Source organism: Anser brachyrhynchus (genome assembly GCF_964034855.1).
Source record: "Anser brachyrhynchus genome assembly, chromosome: 9".
In the NCBI taxonomy this organism is placed as follows: domain Eukaryota; kingdom Metazoa; phylum Chordata; class Aves; order Anseriformes; family Anatidae; genus Anser; species Anser brachyrhynchus.
In genome coordinates this window covers 3,154,669-3,181,999 of record NC_137703.1, presented here as the reverse complement: position 1 = coordinate 3,181,999, position 27,331 = coordinate 3,154,669, and the positions used below count along the sequence as shown (strand labels likewise).

The following is a 27,331-nucleotide window of genomic DNA, read 5'->3' as shown; positions in this document are numbered from 1 at the left end:
CATGGGAGAATATATATATTTTTTTAACTGTAAGAAAAAATCATTTTTTACATCAGGCTGCGATTTCTGTAGATTTCATAAAGCCAAAAGGAAATGTCAGATTTCATACTTTTTCTTTTCCTATTCATTTTTTTATGGGGCGTACTGAGCAGTTGCAGAAAAATGTGAAGTTATTAGTGCTCTTTTATTTTGGCCTCAAGCATGTGTCCACAAGAGGCCTTTGTGGTAAACACAGAGAGCAAGTTAGGGGCCTTGTTACAGACACAAATGCTCCTCGTGGTCTCCTTGCTTTGTGGAGTCTTCATGTTTATACCCGTCTTTCAGAGTATTTCTGATGCACTCAGCTTCGCATGCAGATGTGAAAGAGAAAATAGGACTATCTGTACCCTTCTTGTACTTCAGGGTTTCCCTTTCTCATCAGATATTTTCTTTCTAAGGAGAGCTTTCCCTAGCACCTAAAATGCAAATATTTATGTGCGGGGATGGAGCACAGAAATGTTCTCTGTCCACTCTACCGGCTGCGCCTGTTTTTAAAGCTTGCTGAGTCTCCTCCATACTGAAGACATGCCATATGGATGTGCCTTAAAGCTCCCACTCCTGGAAAAGCACTGCATAGCCACTGACACAAGTCCACTTGCTTATAATTTCATGTATTGCCACTTCCCAACAGTGTCACCACACTTCTGACAACACAGGTGAATAAAATGTGTTATGCGTAGCAACTGTAATAACTTTAGATCAAACCCAATAGAGTAAGAAAACAAATAACCTTATGCCACCAGACCTGCTTGGCTAAAAAACGCGTGTTTGGACCTCCTCTGTGCCCCAGGACTGCACAGACTCTGCAGTGTCAGCCAGCATCACACAGAATTAAGCTCTTCGGTGGCCAATTCAGAAGTGCTGATGGGTTAGGAAGGTAGATAGCTCTCTAGGGCAAACTTTTCCTGAGATGATGGAAACTGAAGACCTCAATGCTCTCTTGAATTCCTGAATTTTACAGCCTTTATAAGTCTATATATGACGTTTAAAACCTATTTGGTATCAGGAGTTAGGATCAACAAGTCCAAAACCCTACCTCATGTTTCAGTAGGCAAACCTGTCAGATGCTGAATTCTTTTTATAATTGATTTAGCAAGGAGGGCAGGGTGCATGAAACTCCTGACAGTAAAAACGTTAAATGTGGTGAAAAGGCCGGGGGGGGGGGCGGAAGTGTAGAACATGAGGATTTGTAAATAGTAGCAAACTGCTGGAAACCTCACTGGGAGCCCTGTGAAGTTCCAGCAGAGGCGGCCTGCAGGCACCTCACTGCTGTTGGAGCATAGACGGCGATCCACGGTTTGCAAGGAGTAGCCTGACTTGTGCTGAGCATTCCTGAGTGCTGCCCTTTCTCTCTGTGCCAGTAAAACACAGATTCAGAGATAAAGCAGACTTATGCCCTTCCTTGCCACTGCTCCCAGAGGTGCTCCAAGACCACTGCCACCAGGTCCCTTAGTGCCACCCTTGTCCAAGGCCGCTCATGGGGCCTGCAGCCTCCCCTGCCCTGAAAATCCCCAGACTGAAAGAGCTAAGAGCTTGATAACTAGTACAAGCTACGTATATAGCTCAGAGATAATGGTTATATATTGCAAAATTTGATCTCTTACTGCCCTCATTTTTTGTTGTTGTTTTGGTTTGGTTTTTTGTATTGGTTTGTGAGCAGGTTTTTCAGGTTCAGTCTGTCCTTCATTACCGGTTTGTTTCCTCTAAAAGATAAGGTGCTTCGGTATGCACAGCTCTCTGTCTCCACTGACATTTAGTTTCCTTCTTTTCCATCAAGGAGGAAAGATTTTCTTCAAGGCTGTGCTTCCTGATGTAATAAACTGCAGAAGATAAACCTGGCTTTCACCCCGCTAGAGCCTCCGTTCCTCTGTACTGATGCAGAGTGCAGAAAAACTTCTGTTTTATATCCGGAGCCCCACAAAAATCCATATACTATCAGTTTAAAACACGAGGTGGTGCAGAGCCTCGGACTGCAGGCTGTGATGGAAACCACCAGCGAGGGGTGAGGTCGGCACGCGGCCCTCCCGCACCACACAGCTCTGCTCAAGTGTAGGGCACACCAAAACCACCAAGGGACTTTCCGGTGGGAGGAATCAGCAACAGACAGCCAAACACCTGAGATAAGGCTCACAACACCATCAGAGCCAGCCAGCCAAAAACCTGAAATAAGGCTCACAACAAAAAGTCCATAAAAAGGGCATGGAAGATACATGTTCAAAACACTGTCACTGTTTCAGGGGAAATACTTGAACCTCAGGCTCCTGTGTTTCTCAATAGAACTCCAACCACATGGCTTTACATGATATATGTCCATTATTTGTAACCAGAACTGCTGTTGTAAAAGAAAAAAAGAATCCAAGTACTTTGCAACTTGACGGCAACAACTCTGTGACATCTGAAAATCTTGCGTTTCAGTCCCTGCACCAAAGCGGCAGAGAGAAATTTTAGTTGGGTTTGCATTTTGATGTGTAACTCACTTACCCCATCCATAACCTGTTTTTGGGTAGATGCAGGGAGAGCCTGAGCCCTTGCACAGCCACTGGCCCTAAAAGCTCCTGGGGTAGCTGCTCACTGAGCAGATTTTGCAATTGGGATAGAAGGAAGAACCAGCCTTAAAAATTATTTCAGGGCTTAAGCCTGGAGTAGGACTGGTAACAAAAAAAATCTTCTGGAATGTCTAGAACAAGGGAAAATAAATATTATCATTTTATTACTAGAAGCCTGTAATGATTTTGCCATTATAATTAAAAAGAAAAGGAGAGAAAAGAGAGAAAAGGCAGAAAAGGCAGGAAAAAGTCAGCTTTTCGCCACAGTCCCTTAAACCCTAGTGAGGCATTATTTCTTAAGTGGCTTGAACAAATAGGAGTTGCAGAACTAGAGAAAAGAGAGCATAATTGGTAAAATAATAACCTAAACCACATTGGTGAATTTGTTACTTTGTATTTATTTTTGCATGGCCTATACTTCTATAGTTTGACGTATGTATCCTATTCCTATTACAGCTTCATTTCACTTTCACATAAAATTTATAGCTAATTTATTTGCTTAATTTCAGACAACAAAGCAATATTAAACCATCAGTCAAAAGAATGTTCCATCAGAGTCACTGTCTGTGAAAGCATCACCTATAAATCCATAGATTATAACTAATCTGCCATGGAAGTTAATGAAGTTGATGTATGATTTTGCGTCACTTAGGAACTGTACCTAGTGAATAAGAACATCACAAAATGCAGTGGGTTTAACACAGAGTGATGTGCTTTTTCACAAACTCTGTCAGTGAAAAAACATAAGCCATACCTTGGACTTCCTATAGTGGCAGGAAGCATACCCATATTAAAGAGGAAAAAAATATATAACTTTTTTCTTTCCTGTATTATGCAGCCCTTCCATAATGCTTCGTTAGGTTCCAGTTCAGTACTAGCATCACTGCAGGTTATATAAATACAATAATAAAACCACAGCCACACAGCTCCTTTCACAGAAAGATCCCACAGCACTTCCCCACATTAATTAATTAAGCCTTGCAGCACACCACTCCAGACTTGAGCACGATTTATCTGTGCACATCTCCCCGCTCCGGCACTAATGGGTCTGTCGCTGGGTCACTGTGGGTACTGTCCCAAGGTGGTCCAGCGAATAAATAAATAAATATTCATCTAAAAAGATGTGCACAGCTTCACGCTGGCTCTATTGCTCTCCCAGACAAATGACCTGGGAGGGCAGCAGCTCTGCTGCTCGGGTTACAATTCAGCACGTACTGTTATATGTCTTAGCAGCGGCAGTTGTTTGGGTTCCCCCTTGACCCCAACCCTGTGACCGCAATTAAAAGTGCCCTCAATTCATGACCAGACTTCCAGCTCCCGTGAGTCACAGGGAAGAGGATGGGACAACCAGCAGTGCCTCCAGAGGAGCGTGGCATGGAGGAAAAGTACCGCTACCCTGCTCAGGCCCAGCCGGCAGCCTCAGACCACCGCTTAGGGCACTTTGCACGAAACAGCACAAAACTTGTGAGCACGGCCCCTGCCGAGGTGGAGCCCCAGCAGGTCTCTGGAGGCCTCAAAGGGCTGGCCACGCTGAGCCCTTCGTTGTCTGCTCCTGCTGTGCTCAGTCCAGGCGGCGGGCAAACATCTCTCCACGGCACCAACAGCCCTCCACTGTCCCACCTCAGCACACGGGGGCCCCTCAGAAGTCAGGGGGCACATCTCCTTTCAATGTGCCTTGGGATTTTTAATGGGAATGTCAACTTCAGGTGCCCCTGGGATGCCAGAGAAGTGGCTCAGCTAAAGGCGACGGCGCCCAGCCTCTCTCTATTTATTTCTGTGTGTGCTGTACCACTGTGTCCCCACACCTTGCAGAAGCAGGCCTCATCGGAGCTGAATCTGATCCTCACAATAGGTGCAAGAAAGGCTGACATGGGGTCTACTGTAAACACATCAGAAATTACTTTACCAGCCTAAATTTTGTCTCAGGTGAATCTCCCTGGCGCTTAGCAACACCTTGTATTAAAATTCTGTTTTAAAATACGGTGTTAATTAAGCAATCAAGGATGCCAAGGCTTTTTTTATGGCATCATCTACTCATAGTTAGATTGTGTTGTAAGGTTAACTGCATGAGGTATGTTTTATGGCCTTATGAAATGCTGTCTTCCTATTCTTATTGCTTTTATTATGGATTATAATGAATTCCTTTTTATGTATTTTAAATTATTTTTGATAACAAAGTGGTCTTATTATTTGCCACATTACCATAAGATGCTGTCAGCTAGAGTTTAGCTACAGTTAGAAGACACATTTGCACAGTGCATTAAATGAAAGCACACCACATAAAGAGATGTAAACCAAAACAAAATAAAGCAAAGAAAACAGCAGCAACATTCATTACAAGTTTAGAAGTATAAATGATTTATCACGCAGAGAATATTGAGCTGCGACTTGGAAGAGGAGCATATGTATGGCAGCAGACAGAGGTGTTTATGAGATTGTGTATGGTACAGAACTGTAGGGTAAGGACTACTCACACATGCATCAAAATGAGAGATTCTGGCCCCAAAATGTTACCATTTTCAAGAACAGTAGTAACAAATAAGCAAGCATATTCCTTATCATGAGCTCTTTTCTACTCAAGAACAAAACCAAAAAAACCTCTTTTCTGTAGTTTAACAAATGAGTTTAGTGCAAAACCATTCAAAAGCTCAGATCACAGACAAGCTCCAATCTGATCTAAACTGTGCAATGAACATTGCTCAAAACTTGTGATAAGAGTAAACTAGGAAGGAAATAAAGTTCTATTTCTTCTAATTAAAGAAGACTCTCTTTATTGATGTGTCTGTATATGGTAATGATTAGTACATTAAATATGAATAATTTATCAGATTCTAATTGGAATAATGTGCGTTCCTAGAAATATTCATAATACTTTAAATTTTTCCTGTGATGCATTTTAAACATAACAGAACAGACGCAGACATTATTCACTGCACATATTACAAGCACGCATAAACCCACCTTCCTCTTCTAAAAATACATAAATAAAGCTCAGACTGTAGGAGCAAACAGAGGTTACTTCTGGAAATGACAGCATGGGGCAGAGTGGTTGGCGGACAGCAGGACAGACAGAGCCCTCCCTCAGGAAATGTAGGCTCAGGGGGACATGGGCACAGAGCAAACTGGAGAACGAGAAGAATGAAGGAGCTGCACATAACCAACTCCACCAGCATTGCAGAGTCACTCACCATGCCCATAAACCCTGGCGTTCAACAGCTTGCTGCTTCCCCTTCCCCAGCGAGCAACGGTGCGTGTTCTTGCCCCCCAGCCCATGTTCTGCAGGAGACAGGGCTAGATATAGCCTGGAAAATCCCCATCTCACAGCTAATGCTCCAGAGGACACGTGTGATAATCTTCCAACAGCTGTTCTCATTGTACTCACTCTCTCCGCCTCTATTCCCTTTCCCTCTCCATAAATGTTGTACATACGACCAACAGGGAACCATATTAATGTACCAAGTCTTGCAGCCTGCTTTAGCTTGAAATAGTGCCCATGCCTAACTCCAGGGAGGATATCTCAGCCCAGCACTGTGGCTTCCAGGTGCCATCTCAGTAGAAGAAATATTAATAGTAGCATCGTTCATAATGGCTTAAACAAACCTCCAACTTTAGCGATTGCTCTGCCCATGGCACACAAGAGAATAGCAAATGGATTTGCTGAATATTAACAGAGATGCTAGGCAGAGGAACAAATGGATGTAAAGGGTTGTAGCACTCAAGAGCCTGTAAGAGATGATCACAAGATTTGTTGCAAGTGCTGATTAGTAAGGAGCTGCAGATAAGCACCCCCATCACTCTCAGGAGGCCTGGGGAGCCCTTCCCTTCAGCTACTGTTCCTGCTCTCCTACCTCAGGAACAGGTCAGATGGGAGCCTGTACCATATCTGATGCGAGGTAACGGGAAAGATGCTATTTAGCAAATATCTTCTCGTTAGAACTCACTGAAGGAAAAACCTAAAGTGGCAAACATTTAAAAAAAAAAAAGCAACACAAATTTTAAGGTATTTGCAGTAGGATACACTTGATTTAACTGAACTTTTGGACGTATAAACAAAATTTTAAGTGTATTCATGTCATCAGTTTAAATAAGCTCAAATTCTTTTTTTTTTTTAATTTAAACTTTTCTCTGGAAAGCTATAAAATATTAATCAGGAAAACTCTCAAACAAATTTTCTTCTGAGGCCAGATTATCAGTGATCTTGTAACAAATCCTAAAGCATAACATGCATTTATTTAAATTTCACCATAGCAGAATGAGTCCTTGCAGCAGACACCTCCTTACTCAATAACAACACACCAGTGATTTCTTGAGACAAATAAAACGTCAACACAGATTTTACATCAAGCTCCTTACCAATCACAGACCCATCTGTTTCTGCTGCATTTGCCTTCTGCCTGCAAAATGTTCATCTGAACCACAGGGAAATCCCCTGCTAAAGACCTTATATCTCTCCCTTTCTAGTTCACTAACAAACATCCTGCATTTCCCTTTGAATTGTTAAATTTACAGTAAATGTAATTTTTCAGCTGAGGATTATTTCTATCGTATCAGAGAGACTGGAAGAGGTTTGATCCCCATAGACTGTTGCACCACACTTAAAACCGTATTATATTTATGTTGTTACCAAACTTTTGCAAGCATCACCGAAGAAAGGCAGAAACAGCAAGGCACAAAGCTGGAGATATGAGACAGAAGGATAAAAATATATCCAGTTAGTGTGCATGAGCTCGTAACACATTTGGCATAAACAAAATTTGGCGACAGCATCTAACCACATATCCTAAGTACTATGCACATAACATAAGAATTGAGCAAATGTACTTCCCAGGAAACTGCAATTTCCTCTGTGCTTGTGCTAACCGTGGCTCAGTAATTCCCTCCCTGGTCTATACATGTGTTTGTGTCTGTGTGCGATACCCTTCTGGGAACAGCAGCCTGCATTCACATTCCTTTTTTCCTGCTAATTATTACTAGTTGACTTGGGGTTTTGTGTACACTGCACACACACTGCCATAGCTCGCATGCAAAGCTCACAGGTACTTCCCAGGTACTTCCCCAGGAGCAATTTCCAACAAAGCCTATCCCAAATCAAGCCACCAGGAAGGTCACAAAAGCATTGAGCCCATTGCTCCCTCTTTTTTAACCAAATTGTGCTTTCTGACAAAAGGATGTTAACAGAGAGCAAACAAAGGATCACGAGGGACCAGTAAATCTGTTTTAAGACGCACAAAAACCTTCAACAGAGTTCATTGTTGCTAATACAGTATGGGGATTTTCAGCTACTTCTCTTCTGGCTTCCATATGCAACCAGGAATTTAGTAATTATTCATACATCCAACCTGTGTGCCCTTTACCTGTAGCTGACCAAAAGAAAATTCCCTAAATTAAACAAGGATAGTCCTTGAAAAGCTCTAAGGAGAATGGTAGAGCCTTTTGTGAGTCAAACCCTGCCCACCTCCATCAGGCAGGAGAAGTTGGCCTTTGGTGGTCCACATCAGAGGGGACCCACACAAAAACCCATGGGAGCCAATGGTGCTGACATGGTGGAAACCCCCATCATTATGAATGATACTGAATATCTGCATAAAACACACGGGAAGGCTGCAAAACCAGGAGATCACTTTTCACTGTCTCAGGACATAGGTGTTTTGTTAAAGCTTTGTTTAAATGGTGTCACTTATTTAAAGCAAAAATATTAAGGCAAACCTCTGCTCTGCACCTGAGGCTAGCACACGTTGCACTTAAGAACATTTAGGAAAACCCTTCTTGTTGCAAAGGAGGACTGAAAAGCTCTTTAAATGTAAACCAGATGACAGACTACAGATGTCCTTAGACAAACAAGCAGAAACTGCCCCTCTCTCCTCTCCAGTCTCCTTCCCTCATGTAACCTCGCACAGAGCTGAGGGGAAAGCAAAGGCCTTAATTTTAATATCCTGTGGCAGCCTGGTCCCGTAGCACATCATCGACAGCTCAGCAATTAGGTAGTTTTTCAACAGCTCCAATGCTCAGTTGTACAGTTTCCATTTAAATCTGAACAGAAAGATCTGCGATGACTTCTGGAGCACTTGTGTAATTTTATTGAATTCACAGAGTATCAAATCTGTGTTTTTTTAACCTCCATGTATGAAACTCCTCCAGTAAATTAGTGTTGAAACTATAGATGTGGAGTAAAAAATGTGCAGATCACTGGCTTGCAGCGACTATTAATAAAAAGCCTTGCTTCCATTTTTTCCTTATGACCTGCATTGAAGTATTTACTGTGGTAGCACATACCTTGTGGGAAAAGGGCTAACGGTTAACCTCAAACCCTCCAGCACTGCAACACCAACTCTTAAGATTTATCAACTTCATGTAAGATTTTACGGGATTTTCAACAATTATCATTATGTTGCTATAGCGGATGACAGAATCCTGATAATAAAACCAGCAGAGATGTGCACGCGCTGTACGTTGCTCCCATGATCCGATCAAGAGTGGACCACACGTGTGGGGACAGTCAGTCACTAAAGTTTAAAGATGAGACCTGCCACATCGCATAAGCTCAACCTCATGTTGAGTGTTTGGGCACCAGTCAATACGTATCTGTTCTACATTTGTGCTAGCAAAGGTCAGATGGTACCTTCTAATTCTTGTTACTGGAACAAACATGTCAAGCCCCCTGAAAAATGTGTTGTGTGCAGTGAGTGCACCCAAGCGGCAGATTTATCTAGGCTGTGATCTGAATCACTTAACCAGGAGGCTGTAATAATTCTTGGTGCTCCTTCCAGATTTTTATTGCAACCAAGCCGGGTGTGTAGTACACACTGCTAAATCTGACGGTGCTGAAGAGACCCCTGTTTGTTGTCACTGACCTTTGGAAACGCTGACCCAGCTGGTTGTTGTGCTAGTTCCCTTGGTCATATCATCTGGCAGCACCACTTTAACAAAACAGTTTTCTGAACAAAATCCAAATTTATCCTGTAAATGGGTCTTTTGTTCTTGTTTTAGGCACGTCACTTCATTAGACTATACACATCAGAATCCAAAGGTCATGAATAAAAACACAAATGCCTTCTGTAAGACCGATACAATGGCTAAACCAGCATATCACTAAATAGAAATGCAGTAGTGATCTGAACAAATTTCAGACTGAATTTCACAAAGCAAAAAGTATTATCCCATTTACGAGATCAAATACAAAGAGGTCTTCACACTTTAAAAGAGCAAGATCCATACATTCTTTATATAGAACAAATCAATGCTTCATGGCTAGATAATGGCCCAATAACTTCGTCTCCTGAAGGACTGCTGAGGATCAAATGAACACAATTAAGTGAAAAATATAAGTACTTACAGGAAGAGTTTAAAATGGATTAAATCATAAACTACACATAATGGCTAGTGAAATACTCTATGCAAACAGACTGAGGTCAAATTAGCTTCCTTCTTGGAAATCTACTGTATGTAGTCGGTGAAAGCAACAAATTCAATTTATGGGAAGATAAAACACCACACAGTCACTCCGACATTTCAAAAGGCAGCAAAATCAAACAAAACTACTGCATTTCAGAGCAGTAACTCTACACCAACTGGAAAGTACGTCAAACTAAATCCAAAGCTATGAGCTGTTTCCTGCAGAGTGATGTATGCAGAGGACATCTCTGAATGGGTTTCATCATCAGAACAACCTTTCAGCAGCCTTGCCTCTCATCTCCGTGTCCTTGAAAAAAAAAACAGCTTTGTAGTAAAGAAATTGGCAATAATTATATAAGAGGCAAGCCAGACATATATTCTTAATCTAGGTGTTCTCTGCCCTCCTCCATTCAAGAACTGGTATTGCTTGACTTAAATAATTTTTTATAAAATCTGAACACACAGCTTCTGCAAACAGTGAACAGCTGTAGCTGAATAAGTTGTCAACTTTCTACTTACATGTGTCCTGATTACACATAACTTGTAGCACCTAGGCTGCCTCATTTTGAAGAGGACAGGGATGGAATTCCTTAGTTTTTAGATAATTTGTAATGTTAAATGTAATAATGATATTGAAATAGTACAATCTACTTAAAGTGTGAGGAATTCTGCAGAAATAAATGAAGCATGAGTGTTCTTTGTTTGGTAAAATATTATCAGACTAAGTTAAAGAAGGCTTTTTTCTCCATGCAGCATCAATGACAGAAAAAAAAAATCTCAGTAATTCTGAATTTTTCACTTGGGTGTACGTAGGTAAAATTAATTAAAATTAGAAAATTGTTGCAGGAGTAGCTTCAGCTCAAGCAACATTTTTTTTTTTTTCAATATTTTAAGATCAGTTTGCTCGAGGAGCAAAATGGAGGAAACGAGGAAGATGGTTCACTATGGCTACTGCCATAGCACTGTTGAGCTCGTTCAGGGCAAAACACACACTGGAAGTACAATTGTTGTTTTCAAATTGAAATTTCAGATGCACAGCCTCCACTTTGACAGGCCGGCCTTGTGGGGACATAGCAGGTTTTAGATATTGCCCCAAGTCCCAGACTGGCAGTGAGACAGCAGCCTGTGGCCAGCCAGCAGCGGATGCTTAGAGCCCCTCTTTCAAAGGAGCTTCTAAAGAAAATGATCATCTTTACTGAGATTTTAATCAAGTTTACTTTAACACAAGTCCACTGAGAAGGAGACGGAGCAGATATGACTTGCTGGCACATCACATGACATAGGAGAAAAATGTTAATAAGAAAATTAATTGTTTTGGGGCACCTTTATTTTGCTTTCATCTCACGTTGACAAAACCTTTCCCCAGGCTTTTTCTACAGATGTGAACTATTCTGTGGCTGCAAGGAAATGTGCAGGTGTTCTTTTTAATAGTCATAATCATTTTATGTTATCTTCCTATGTGATATTACTTTTTTTTCAAAGAACTGTCTTGAATTTCAAATGCTAAACCGAATGTTATGCATCCAGCTAACAACACACAGCTGAGACTGGGAAATCTCTGGTGTAAAGTGAATAAGGTCAGATGGGAGAGAAATACAGCACCAAGGAAAAAAAAAAAAGAACTCATTGCCATCTGTCTGCAATTGGGTTAATAAACAGTTATTGAAGAATCCTCAGAAATAATTCAAAAAAATCTGAATTATTAGGATGAGGGCTTGTTTTTCAAATTAACTTTTCAAATTGAAGCAGCAATAAAACATTGATATGCATTTTAAGCCTCTCTAAATCTTTAATGCATTGAGGGATACACTTAAAATTGATTTGGGGATATATACATAACACCTCTAGTAAACATAAGCTGGATAATTCTTTCTTTTCCAGTAACGGGTGGGACATGTCCTTTCAGGAAACTTTGCACAATGGCACTGATTTTCATTGCCACCTGTGGCTCTGACAGGAAAACAGCCTCGTTTGAAGAGCTCCCAAACACCATCTTAACTTCCACGGGATTCCACCTAAATGCACACAGAAAATAAACCTACTTTCAGGTTTTATATGTTTGGGGTGTTTCACAGAATGATAAATAAACAGAACTGAATCACTGGGAAGAGGCAGGAGAAACCACTCAATTTATGACAGATTTTTTTCACAGAATACGCTGAATGAATGATAAGGCTAAATAAAACTGGAAACTGATCCACAGCAAATCTGACAGTACACCCACAGAAATTACTTCAGTCTAATATAAAAGTATTACAAGCCTGGAGTTGCTATAGCCTGTGCTCGGTTTCTTGCAGCTTTTTGTTTCCAGCAGCAGCTATACTTCAGTAATCATACAACCATTTGCTCTTACCATAAAGCGGTTGCCTACCTGTGATCGCACGCTGGTTCAATTTTCCAGCTCAAAATCAGATATAATGTTTGTACTACAGCCATTTGCAATTGTTACCTTAACTACAAGCACAGCCTGAGAGGTTCGAGAACCACAGATGCAAAAATAAACAATTTAAAAAAAAAAAAGTGCTGAAGAAATATCTGGTGATATTTTTCTACTTTTACTGACTGCAGCAACATGCTGCACGTATTTCAGCAACCCCTACAACTCTGCACTACCAGACAACAAACTTCTGGATTGAACTTATTACACACCAGTGAAATCCTTTCATGCATGAGCTTGGGCTAAATCTAATCATTATTTCATAAGTAAATTACTGTCTGCGGCTTCAAATTTCCAGACTTTCTCTGTCCATCTATTTATTGACATAAAACATCATCTATTTCAACAAGATTTTGCCTGACATGCACACATTCATTTATTTATTTCTCTTTTGAGGAATGAACTAGTTTTCTTTGGAACAATTACTGGAAGTAAAATCAATGGCTTACATTCGATTGTTGGGTTTCTATTGCCTGAAATGTCAGAATGGTCTGCCAGCATATTTGTAATTTCTAATCCAGCAAGTAGAATCAGCTGAGATAGTTTCTTTTTTTTTCTTTTCTTTTCTTTTTTTTTTTTTAACATTTAAAAAAGGTCATATACATGATAGAAGAAATCAAAGAAATCTGCACCTGGGTGAATTTGTGACACTCCAGCTTGGCAGAGAATTTGACATTTTGGGAGGCCTTGAAGCTTCCTTTTTTTTTTTATATATATATATATATATATATATAGATCTTTATATTAAAGTACACAAACAAACACCACACAATTACTGCCTTCTACAGAATTTCCCAGAAAACAAAAGAAAATAATAATGTTCTAATTAATTCAGTATGACTTCTCCATACAGAAACTGGTCCAGGTCTCACAATTTAAGAGAACCATCTCTAAAGCTGAAAAGATAAGAGGACTTTTTTGACATGGTTATGCAGGTTGGCTGCCCTGAGAATTCAATCACACTGACAAAGGTGGCCAGGCCTCAAGCACAAAAAGAAGAAAAGAAGAACAAAAAAAAAAGATGAACAGAGAGAGACAACCTGGCTTTTCCCCACTGTCGTTAGATTCCCCCACAAAATTGAACACGTACCATATACAAAAATGTTGAAAGGCATAGGTAAAGGCTTAAGGAAACTGAGAATAATAAAAAAAAGAAAATAAAGAGGATCAGTGTTAAAATGATAGAAACAAGTTGTCAGAAATGAATTAATTAATCTGCAATCTTATTGTCTTGCATCCATAAGCATACAGTTTCAGATTTTTTGAAAATATTGTGTTAGTATTAACTACTCTAACTCTGTACGCTTTGACTACAATTCATTCAAGTCTCTCATACTCAACAAATGCAGAAAAAAAAAAAAACAATCTTTCATGGACCAACTCATACAAAAGAGAGCCCTTCCTATCTACATGGCTGCTTTGGTTACTTCAAATACCCCAAAGACCCCTGTCTTCCTGCATATTCTTTTCAAACTCCAGTATGATTTTCTTGCTGGCTTTCCAAAGTGCTTCTAATCCATCTCTCTTACAAGTTCTGCTCCTCGTCCTTCTCTGCAGGACTGCCTCCAGCTAGATGGCCACAGCACCTTCTCCAGCTGCAGAGGCAGGCAGCTCAGAAGGCCGCCGTCGTCTTCGGTCATTGGCATGAGGCCTCGCTGCTGGCCAAAGGCTCCCCTGCCTGTGAATAAAATCTATGCTTGGTTGTAATTATTTGCTTTCTGGGGAAAGCATTACACTTGCTGAAAAGAAACGGTTGTATAATGTCAGCCAGCATAATGACTATGGTTGCAGCACACTGTGATGTAAATTACAGAAACTGAGCTCAGGAACATGCCAGGTTAGTGAGCAGTGAGTTATTTTACTTTGATTTTGTTTTTTAAACTAGATACGTTCACTCCCTTTAGAGGATGATCTGATTTCTTTGCAAGTCGCTTCATTATGAATTTGTCTTGAGGAAATTAATTTTTCAGTCATAATATGTGCATTTTGATTGTAATTTTTGTCAAATTGCTCTAACAGTAACAGCAGTATTTACAGCCTTCTTGTAAAGAGAAGTAAACTGGATGTCACATAATACATAAAAAAGTTTGCACTAGTAAAGTTTTTTTTTTTTAATCTTGTCTTGTTCTCCCCTCTGACTAACACCAGAGCAATTAAAGGAAAGGGAAAAACATTATTTGAGCTATAACAGTTGCAAGGGAAGACAGCATAACAATCAGGAATTCCAGTGTGTAGAACAACTATTTGGACAACGATCATTCAAGATCTACAAAACATAAAATAACCCTTCTTCATAATTCAATTTCAGTTAACTGCTTGTTGTGAGAGCGCTGTTCGGGTTTGCTTAATGCATGAGCTGCCTTGGTGTCACCGGGCTCGACAAAGGGACATTGACAGAACACCGGTCAAGAGAGAAGAGACAGTCGAGCTTTCTGGCCTTACGTTTTCATCATATGTTGAAGAAAATTTCATTTCAGGACAGAAGAGAGTGGTGATTCATGGTGCAGAAAACATATTTTGAAACAAGGTCAGAGCAACTCTGTTATTCACTATATGGGAGAGAAAGGAAAAAGGCCATCTGACTATTAGAGCTGATGGATAACAGAAGGCCCAAGCCTTAAGAATTACAGTTTGAACTTTTTCGCTGCCAAAAAAATAAAAAATTGTTCAGATGGTTCAGATCAAAATGGTTTAGCTCATTGACCATGAAGAAATTGCTTTAGCTTCGTCCATGGTTTTATATATACACGACATAACACTTGCAATCAGCAGCTTGGAAGCATTGCTTTAACAATGTTAAAATGACATACTGATCTTAAATTCCTCTCAAAATTCAAAACTAAATTTTATCCGAAGTATATCATCCAAAATCCCCACAAAGGCAGTTTGAAACAGCATTGACTGAGCAAGATTATTTTAAAAAGTCAGAGATTGTAAAAAGTTATGATCTACCAGTATCTAGATCTGGAACAGATTTCAGAGGATTTTTTAGTGTATCCAGAAAAAGCCTTTGGCAATCTGTTTATCTAAATCAGATCAATCTCAAGTCTCTTTGATGCCAAGGCTACAGCTCCACTATAGGTTATCTCCAGATAGCGGACCAGCTCCTCAGTTCTCACTTTGTTCACAGCAGAATTCAAGTCGGGCAGCATAATTTCCATCCAACGCCTGACAAGAGCCAACGTGCAACTTTACCCCCCCAGCTGGCTTCCAGTGATGGGAATGGGCACGAGTGACTGGGCAGAAGCAGCACCGAGCAGCACGCGCAAAGACAGGGACAAGCGCTCCAGCAAAGCTACCAGGTATCACAGAGGGAAGCATAAATTAATAAAATGATAGAACTAAACCTGATAATAATAGGTTTGGGCAAAGTTTCAATTGATGTTGTTTTCCAATAGAAGTCGGGGAAAGGGAGGGTTTACAGGACTATTTTTTCCTGGAAAGGGTTTGATTTCCACAAGAAAATATCATTTCATTGAAAAGCAGACTTCAGGGCTTCAATTTTTTATCAAAAGATATTAGTTTCCATGGAGAGGAAAATCCAGAGCATTTGCTACAACTCTAAGCACACATACATGGGGAGGACATTTGGGATTATACTTGTGCTCAATAGACTGTTTTCATGAAGTTTCTTCTCGTGTTGGTAAGGCACATTGGTTTTATATTGACTTTTAATGAGGTAAACAAAGAAAATTTCTCTAAATTTATTGTGGTTTTATGACATTTCTTGTCGGTTTAGTGTTAAAATGATGTGTCATCTAAGTAAACATTCCTTGCAAGTTTCTCTGAAACTGTTTTGTTGCTTCCATAGAGAAGCCGGTACTTTGCCTTTCAGAGATGATTTGTGTCTTCATTTGGTTGAAACTAATTCTGTCCTTGATACCCATAGCATCTAGTTCTGCTCAGATATCTCTCAAGTGTTGATGAGGAGCTAATAAAACTTGACACAATTAGGGATATCCTGGTTAAGTTGCTCAGACTGAAAACCAACCCTTCCAGATTTCAGTCAGAAGTGAATTCGGCACTGTACGCAGGGCACAATTACAAAATTGCTGAGTTCTGCCTGAGTCACAGCCAAGGGACATGGGGATATATGAGGAGTTAAATATGACTTCATTAAAATCAACAGTATGTTTTGTAACCAAAATGAGATTCTCAGCCAAGCTGAGATTTCTAGCCATGATTGCTACATCGTAGTCTTGCTCATGGCTGTAGCACCACGTCTGAAACCCAAGGAATAGTGACTGGAAGGAAGAGTGTCGATATGAAATGTAATCCTAGCATTGTCCTATTTGGACAGGACTCCAATAAAGTTGTGAAGGAAAGGGGTTAATGTTTTTAATCTGTAGAGTATGACAGCATAGCCAGCTAGATAAATTAAAGGACCCTGAATAGGACAAAATGAAAATATAAGGCCACAGAAGCATAGAAACCCAAAAAGCAGAACTCCTCAAGTGTAAGATACTATGCTGCCAACAAAGATGGTATGTGATAGGAAACGTCACAATATTAGTATAAGTATATTCTTGGCTCCAACTTCATAGAAAGATAGCAAGCACAAGAACTTGTGTCATTGTCATAAAACAAGTAACACGCAATTTTATAATTCCCCTTTGACTCCTCATGGAAAAGATGAGCAAATGTCACTCAAAGATATCCTCGCATTTCATCTAGATGTCTTGATTCACAGCAGGAAATTGTGCTAGTAAGTCGTAAAGGTTCTGTAATTCATTATGTTGTCATTATCGTTTGTAATCTTCCTGTAATTAGGTATCAGTGGGTTTCCTCGGAGAACATATGATTGAGCCTTAAATTGCAGCAGAGTCTCAGCAGCATACAACTGCAACTGGAGCATTTGCTATGTAGTGTTTCTCAAGTGTATATTCAATATATGGAGATTTTATTTGTGTGTGCAAGCCTGTCTGCCAGAGAATGTGTGCTTATTACTGCATGTGCACTTAATTTCTGATGGGGCTGCAGTTATTAATGAGCTGGATTCCCTCATTGCATCAACTAGTTCAAGCAACGTATTCCAGCTTATCATCACAGGTTTGTTTGCTTTTTTCTTTTTCTCAGAAATAGTGATATAGTAACACAATTATTTTAGTCTTGTACATTATGCTGTGTCAGTGCTCAGTATTTTCAAAACATGAATAAATTAATTCAGTCATTCTGTATGTAAAATACAGAAGCAGAGTTTCCATCATGGTACAGTTGGTCACATAGGGCTTTCGATGCATATACATTTATATACACAAATCTGTCCACACACTTTGTGATGTATAGAAAGCACCAGAGGCTCCTCTCAGCAAACCCCGGAGGCTCCCTCGCCACCCTCTCCATGCTTCCTGCAGCTACCCCAGGCTTGTCCCTCCAGCCAGCGACCACCGAGGGCTCAGCCAGGCTCAGGAAGAGCAAAGAACTTTTTCCTCTTGAAGGAATTTAAGCGTGCTTGAAAAAAACTCTCTCTGGTAGAAACTGTTTTCACAGTAATGGCAATATTATATCTGTCATCATTAAAATACTGGCAAAAATACACAATTGAAAATGCTTGATAAGTATTTTCCACTGGCGATTTAGAGGAAAAACTGTTTGTCTTTTCACAAAGCCCAGTAATACGCCAGTAGAAACCTATTACAGTAAGTGCCTATACTCAGTGAAAAGCAAACAATGAATATCTCCTTATCACCTTTTTTTGTGCAAGGGAAACCATTAGTTGGCAGAACTGAAATAGAGTGTGAAGGCAATACATATTTTTCCATTACTGTAGCAAGAAATGCTGAAATAATTAATAACACCAAGAAGTCTAATTACCTGCATATTTACATACACTAATTCGATTTCTAGCATGACACTGACATCACTCTTCCACTTACAATCAAACCTTTTATCTAGTTATCTCAAAATCATAGTTTACAATAAAGTCATATTCTTACTGTCTTATCTTTGGTTCCAGACACTTGAGATGAAGTTTTAAAAATAACTTTTAAAGTCTTTTAAAATTCAAATGAAACTAAGAGATACATCTCATTACCCATGATTGCTATTGACAAAAATAACGCAGTATCACAGTGCTTCTATCTCCAATCTCTATAACCTGATCCTGAGCCTCTGAAGTTAAAAAAAAAAAGTACAAAATGGAAATAACAGACTACTACTCATCAAATGAGAGCTTCCAACAGCCATTGGAAAAATCCCATAAAGTAACAGCTAAAGAAGTAAATTCAGAAGACTCTAAATCTCTGGATTTAAAATAATTTTAAACATTTTCATGATTAACTACTTTTCTAGTGCTATGAGAATTGCTACACTAAAAATTCTGCAGTACAACCCTGGAAGCCACCTGCATCTAGATGCCGAAAATCAGCAAATTTCCCCATGATTGTCAAAGTTTTATTTTTACTTCACTGGACCACAAAGCAGAATCCTAAAGAGATCTTTGCACAGGAGAAAAAAAAATGATAAATAAAAAGACAAAACCCTGTAGAAGGTTTATAGAAATTGTCTCTTGAGATCTAGGTCCAAGTTAATCCTTGAAGACAAAGAAAGAAAGAGCAAAACTTGCTGTGTTAAGTGATGACAGGGAATTTAAAGCTTTTTTTTGTATGTTCACAGCAGTCAGGAGTAGATATTGGTATCAGAAGAACATATTTGAAGAAACGGGTTAAACATGGGCCTTGTCTCACAAGCAAAGCTCTCAGCTTCCCTTCCATGAAGTAGGGACTCAGAAGTATTTATTAACATAACTGAGCTCCCTTGAATCTCCTGTCATTAGGCAAAATGCTGAAGTTTTATTTTCCCTGATATGCTCTGATGTCTGTCTAGCTGTTATCTTTCTACCTCCAAGAAAGCTGCATTTTGGTGATGGGAGCTGTAATTTTATTATGCATGCAGTTTTTAAAATACTTCTGGTATCCTTGATATCATAGAAGAAATATCTGACAAACTGTGTACGTGCAGTCTGGAAGAAAATGTTATAAAATGGAAAATATTGTTATAGTATCCATAGTTGTACCAACCTTTTAATTGGCTATTTACAGAAACTTTTTTGGGGGAATATCTTCTTTCATTCTTTCATAGCTAAAGTATTTGAACAACTTAAGAATCACCATTTTTAATAGAAACTGTAATAAATATACAATATGCATATGAAATAAGGAGGAATGCAGCTTTCTTCTTATTTATTTTTCCTAGCAAGAATGTGCATATTCAAGAAGTATAATAGGAGCAAAACTCTCTTTGTATGAGCTCCTAGCAGGGGGGTGGAAGGAGAAGCATGTTTCTGGGGCCAGCAGCGAGCACTTTTGGATCTAGCAGTGCACAGTGAGGCCAAGTGAGAAGTGAAACAGTGCTCGATAATGCTGCTGCACAAATAAATAAATAAATAAATGAATAAATAACCTTTAAGACCCTGTATCTGCAACCTTCCTTCTTTTTCCCTGAAAACCAAGAGCCACAACAGGCAGCTGTGGCTCCATAGGAGCAATATTCAGGCTACATCTCCTGTGCTAGGAGAAATACTGAGGAGCTCAGAAGACACATGCATCTGCTTGTGTTTTGCCTGGAGGAGGCAGGTACAGTTCCAGTTGCAAGCCTTTTCCCCACAAACAAGTGTATGCACGCAAGCGTATGCACAAAGTGCTCCTCGCTGAGCTCCAGGACGGATTGCTGCTCCAGCAGGGCGCATGCCCAAAGCTTCCTGAAACGTGTGTGGCTCCACAGCTCTCTAAAAGAGAGATCTCAGGGACGTTACATCAAGAAATCGATAGAGCTGATAAAGTAAACTAAAAGGGTAAACATTTTTTCGTTATATTCACTCTTGCTGTTGACATATGAGAGGCTTTTTTCAGGACCGAAATGCCGGCAGACAGGGACGGTGGGTTGTCTGCAGCTCACCGTTTGCTGCACATTTATGCCACAGTGCTCTCAGCTGTAAAAAGATAAAAATTCCCCTTGTGTAAAGAAAAAACCCTATTCTACCAGATATATTAAGCAATATCCATCATCAGCCATACCAGCTGAGCAACCCTGTTCCCCTTCCCCCCAAGCTGCATTTAAGAGGTGCCTCTGAAAGAAATCTGCTTTTGTCAGTCACCCGAAGGCTTCACGCTTAACCCCCGCATCCCACCACAGCACGCAATTATGACGGCCACTTTTCGGAGGCCACCACTTCAGAGAGGAGAGGAATACTAACTGCACACCATACCCATAACATTGGGAACAAGATTAGGATGTGGCAGCTGAGTGACAAGCATAGCAGCAGGCAATGTTTTGTCTTTTTTTTTTTTAATTAACAAATGTGAGATAAATAAAACGCTTCAGGGCTGCCACCCCTCTGCAAAAAAGTGGCCTGGGACCCTTCACTGTTTCAAAATAGATGCCAGGGTTAGACCCTTCATAATCTGTGGGGACAAAAGAGAAAAACTTTTTGAAGCAACCACTCCTGTAGCATGAACATTCAAGATTTTTCTCTCTCTCTTTTTAGTGACCTGTTGATATCTACCACTGGATTAACTGGAATTGCCTACAAGAAGCCAGGACACCTGTATCTCCATTTTCAAGCCTTATTATCACAGGAAAGGAGCATGCTAGGCTCGCAAGAAGAAAGAAAGGAAATTGCTCAGGATCCTGCATATGTTGCATTGGGTGCTTTGCAAGGACAGCAACACTATGCATTTTATATTCTTTTTTGTTTTGTGAACGCACATCTTTGTCAACAGCACACTTGAAAAAAGAAATCTGAATTCTTAATTAGCGTAAAGGTATAAATAGTCCAAAATTGCACATTTATCCCCCAAAAATGTATCACTTATCCCCAGTTCTGCATGAGCTTCATTTCTTAATTGAAACTTTTACCCAACCCATTAAAAATAACAAACGTCGAGAAATTTTTTCCCCCCCATTTGCTGAAGCCAGGTCCCTTGATTCAGAGAACACGTTGGTTCAATCCAAATTGCTCCTGATGCAAGCCGAAGTCTTCTAATGAGATAATGAGATATACCACTGTGCATTGCTATGCCCCTGAGGAGCCTCATTAAAAATTGGAAAATGCACTACTATTAACCACAATTTTTTTTTTCTGTGAATACATTTGTACATTATTTAATAGATCTATAGCAAACAGTAGTACCCAATATTATTTGCCAAAACATTTTAGGCAGTTTTTGAACTGCCCTAGTTTTGCAGTTTCTGGTGCAGGAGCAGTGAACTCACTGGGGGTCTCTGGAAATACCGAAACTTCCCTGACACAGGTTTCGGGCCCTTCTTTGCAACTTATGGCAACAGACCTTATTGCCCATCATTTTGGTGTGGTCCTTTGATCATTCCTCACACATTTTGCATGAGAGTGTTGGAAAGTAAAAACTTTTTTTTTTTTGAATCAGATTGTGACATTGATACATCATACATTATTTCTGCAGGTCCTGATGGAGGGACGTGAGTCAGGAAAATATAGAACTAGTGTGTGAAGATATGGAATTGGTTTAATATTTTAGGAAGGAGGCCCAGACAAAGATGAGAAACAGGGAAACCATCAGTTTTCTCTCTCTATATATATACACATGTGTGCACACAAACATGTACATATATCTATACAAGCACTGCTAAACTTCATGTAGGTCAGTTGCTCTGGCAGTTTGAGAAATAACCACAAGACAGACAGACTGCTGCATGCTAATAACGAATGGCAAAGCAACAGTAGAGATGTCTTATCCATCACATAAATGCATCTGGCTGTTGCACGGGGAGGCACTACACTTCCTTGTTTTGTTAGTGTTCACTGTCCAGCAGCCTACTTGCTTTCAAGTGTCTTGAAATTAGTAAAATCAAACGGTTATTGCTGCAGAATAGCAAAAATCTACTTCAGATAAAAATGTTTCCAATAAACTTGGTGGGGGATAAAAATGAGCCATATTTGAGATTCTAGCTTTCCTTCCACATACTCAGCTTAAACTGGTCAATACAATATCCTATTACCTAACAATGCATAGCAAATATGTAAGTCAAGTAGTGACACTACCAAACTCTTCAGGAAGAAGCTCATGCTCCCTTTTATTTCCTTTTGCTGAAGAGCTCTATGACTGTCTCAGAAGACTGATTTTTCTTACTGTAAAATTCACGCTTAATACTTCTGTCCTGAAATAAGTGATTTAAATGTCTTTATTTCCTGAAATATAACCAAGCAACAAATGCTGTCTAATCAGAATAGAACTGTCTTTAATTCATGACTGTTTTGTGACATTTCTGAAAAAGATAATTCGAACCCAGAAAGCCAAGGTACATGGATACATCCATGGCGATGTCCTGTTTTTTTTGTTTGTTTTAGCCAAGCTTTTAAAAACTGTTAAGAAAGCATTACTAAAAGCATGTATAAAGCCTTACCTCCCCGTTCTTTTCAAATGTGTAGACAAAAAGAAATATTGGAGAGGAAAAGCAAAGACCCTTCCTTGGCTTGATCCAGGCCCTTACCTCACCTGTGCCAAAATATTAACTAAGCTGAAGATCCATAAATTGGGCAAAAGGTGCATCTGCATGAGGGACCAGATCAGACTGCAGTAAACACAAACAGCCAGCAGATCGTATCTGTAGACTGCGGCAGCACAGTGTTCAGGTCAGGTCAGCACCCATGGGTGCCCAGGGGCCAGGGCTGGCTTGGAGAACTGGTGCTGAAGCTACACCAGCCAGCAAGGCACACAAACACTAGCTTTACATGTCCACATATGCTGCTCCAATACTGTCAAGTTTATATAGGCACAGCCAGAGAAAAGATGTATTGGGGGTCCATAATAACAACGTACATACACGTACATTCAGACACAAATATGGATATTCTGGAATGAAAACTGCTGTGTAAATGTAAAACATCTGTCCGATGAACGTCCAACTCGGTGTGCCCTTCAGAAATCTCATGGGGTTAGAGGAGGTTTGAAATGTGTCCTACATTTTACACAAAGGACAACAATTTATTCTCTCTTAACACTCCCCTGAAAATCAAGGAACTACATTTTTTCCCAAAATTTAAAAGCTAAACAACTCTCTATGCACCATATTAGAGTGAGATGCATCAAAAAAAGAAAGCATTAACATAATTAAAAATAAAAATAAGCATCCTTCCCATTTGTGTTTATTAAGCCAAAATGTAATTATCAGAGACATGCTGTACTGGATGTTGCCTTTGCAAACAGACGAGCCCGGCATTGTAAACAGCCTGCTTCCTAACTGCGTATGCATATTTATGTGCCCATTTGTAAACATTTTATTTAGCTGATTCTCAGTCATCAGTTTCTAAGACTTTTAAACACAGTTTAATTAAATTCCATGGACTTGCAAACAATTACCATGCACTCGTTTTAGAATATTCTCAGCAGCCAAATGTTCAGTGTGTTATTACAATTTTTGGTAATCGCAAAGTATCAATTAATTAGGAGTTAAGATCCGGGGGCTATAACTTATCTCAGAGAAAGTAAAGTGTTAAGTACAGCAGTAAATTAATTTAGGCCAAGTTGAAGAGAGCAGTGTATTTTGTTGCCATTTGGGGAGGTTTCTGTTCCTCCAGCTACTGAGAACAACCAGAACTGGCTCGGTTACAGTGGCTTTGCAGGGAAGGCCAATGTTCAGTCTTAAATGATGAAAGCTAAGCTCTTGTGTGGTTGAAGATATCTCATTAAGCAACTACCTCTGGAACAATACAAGTGAACATGCAAGAACTGAAGGTTAAGATGGCAAAAGGAGTGCTCAACATCCTCCTTGTAAACAATGTGCAGCCGCAGATAGTCTAAAAAAATCTAGTTAGGGAATACACAGTGAAAATTGAAAACTAAACAAACAGGGCAGAAGACAAAAAGTAAATGAAAACAACATATCCAAAGATTAAAATCAGAGAACGTGAGAAGAATTATAATGTCACCAGCAAGGCTGAGTGCTCAGTAACATTTCCTTGCTGCAGAAACAGGCGACAGAACCTCTCCATGACCCGGGTCCCCTTGCAATGAGGCCCTTGACCCACCCAGGGACACCTCCAGGCAGTAATATTCACTGGCACTGGTGAAAGAAAAGCTCTTCTGTAGCCTTTTTTATTAAATGGCTTCCCCCTGCCTTCCTGCAATCTGCTTACACGTATCAAAACTTCCAGGTTTTGATGTGGATAACAAGGCCAGTTCTTCACTTGGAGGGTGGTGAGGCACTGAAACGTGTGGCCCAGAGAAGCTGTGGATGCCCCATTCCTGGAGGTGTTCAAGGCCAGGTTGGACGAGGCCCTGGGCAACCTGATCTAGTGGGTGGCATCCCTGCTCATGGCAGGGGCTTGGAACTGGATGATCTTTAAGGTGCCTTCCAACCCAAGCCATTCTATGACTCCTGCAAGGTACAACATCTGCCCTTCAAGGCCTCCTCAGAATAACTATGTAAAATCACCCGAACTTCTCACCTCTTGAGTCTTTAGCTACCTTTATCCATCAGGTTGTCACTACTACTAAAGACATTCATAATTTTAAGAATAAGCATTTGAATAATAAATATTTCTGGGTCTATGTCATTGCTGTTCAGACAGTGGATATATTTGAAGCTGCTCTACAAATTCTGTTCAAAGATTTTAATGCTTGAATGAATCCTGAAAATTTGGATGCTCGGGAGAAGTACATGCCTAAAAGATCAGACAAATGAAGCATAGGAATGTAACATCTGTTTTTCAAAGGAGCAGGATGTAAAACCCAGACTTAGGAAACCAAAGAGAACGCCCAGACAGAGCAAATTACTATGCAAGCAAAGGGTATAAGCATTAAATCAATCCTTTCTTTTCAGTGAAGTCAGCAGAGATCTCTCAATAGAAGTGTGATGAGATAAGGAATTACGTTTCTCCATGAACAATACAGGCTTCAGAGATACAGGAGGCAGATCAGTAGAAGAGAAGATAAGGGTAAAGACTGAAACAAAGTTAAAAATTTAAAGAAAACTATTACCTACTCAAGATTTAACCACACAGGAAATCATGAAGTAGAACTTAGTTTTAATCACCGCAGTATTACAGACTAAAATAGCGTGGTTTTTTTAAGCAAAAAAAAGTTTTTAAAAAAGTGACATTCAGGAAACTTCTCTCATGCTTTCTGAATGACTGTGCACAGCCATACAGAACCAGCCACCTTGCCTCTACATTAAACATCAAATCCCAGTGACCTGTGAGCTCGAGGCAATCTTTCATGGTCCTTTACAGTTTCAACTAATTGTCAAGCATCTTAAGCATATTGGGCAGTGCTTCATACGATATAAATCAATTCATATTCATATCATTAAACTGTCTGTAATTTTCTCTAATCTCAGGTCAGATGTTTCCCCTTGGAGATCCTGGTTTTACACGTATTTCTGCCAGGCTTTGCAGATGTCACCTCTCCTTTGGTGCATGTAACTTCAGGTGCTTAAACCAGAAAGGTTTCCTGAACGTTGCTATTTGAGATTTTACATTGAGCTGGACTCCTCAACAGATTAAAGTTACTCTTCCACTGAGCACGAAAGACAACTTCTTACACACTACATCCAAAACTCCACACTAAAAGATTAAGGTTGTAAAACCCAGCACTCCAAAGCAAGGAAATGCCAGACTTGTGTCTGCTCAATACTTGGTTTGTTATGTACACATTACACTGCAGTCCTTGTTATGAAAACTTTGACTCATTCTTTTTTTTCCTGTGACTCCTCATTTGGTGAGTGGGTATAATTAAAGACTTACATCTTCCCTTAGGCTTTCATGCACACAGTCGTTTCATGCTGAATACAAAGCTGTCGAGTCATCTAGGATTTCAGGGTCTGCTGACCACGATAGCTGTGTGGGATGTGATGGTGGTCCCTGTTCCTTTCTCCACCTCACAACTGAGGCACTGGAGCTCGAGTCACAACCTGAAATCCCATGTGCTTGCATGCTGAAATCTAGAGGTCAACTTCCAGATCTTTCCTGAAAATAATTAGGGTGTCTTGATTTAAACCAACTAAACAGCAGTGCAACTGTCTTAAATAGGTAGAGGAAGCTTTTATCAAAACTTAAAGAGAGGAAATATTCTGTCCATCCTGTCTGAATACAAACACAAATATTACCGGGATACCTGTCTGATCAGTGTCCTTATCCACTGAATTTATTCCACTTGCCTAACATGATTAATTTAAGACTTATGCTGTAAGGTCCTGTTATGGATGATTATGCACCATCTACTGTAACACCTAATTGCTATTAAGACCTCCATGATGAAACAGTAATAATTATAATAATGTATTCATGTTAGTTATATATCTTACAGTAAAGCAAGTAACTCTTTGCAAGCACATACCAAAGTTACCAATGAATAAGGAATACAGAGTGTTACTGAGACAGCTCTTTGAGCTACAATTCATTCCTGCCTGCATTCAGCTTGAGAAGGTTTGATGACATCTAGTCCAAACTGTAATACCATAAAGACAATCACACAGCAAAGGGAGAGCCAGCACTGGGTCAGTAGGTACTGGAAGACAGATTTGGGAGTTGTCAGCAAAAATGTAACACTAAAACCTGTGAGCATGAATAATAGTGCCCTAAAGAAGCATATAAATACTGAACAGAATAGAAAGCAAAATGATATCAGTATGGCTCTATGAGCAATTTGGGACACTCTGGAAATGTAAGGACAAATATCATTGTCAGAAAAAGAACCTGAAGAAGGCCAACTTATTACAGACTTAATATAAAAAATTCAGAAAACACACCAATCTCGTTGCCCACAGCAGCAAATGAAGTAGAAAGAAATATAAAGTCCAATTCACAGACATGTTATATTGAATTGGGAAAGGGGCATAACCTAAAGGCAATATTTGGAAAGGGTTGTCACATATCTGAACAAATAAAACTTCATCTACAAATAAGACATGTTTCTAATATATGTAAATATTTCTTTGCATT

The 27,331-nt window shown here is 39.8% G+C and overlaps 1 protein-coding gene across 1 annotated transcript in view; it reads right to left on the bottom strand.

The window, feature by feature from the left end:
- The window catches only part of LOC308199620 (uncharacterized protein), a 372,210-nt gene that overhangs the window by 344,650 nt on the left and 229 nt on the right, over nt 1-27,331 (bottom strand). The gene's annotated exons all lie outside the window — the stretch shown is intronic.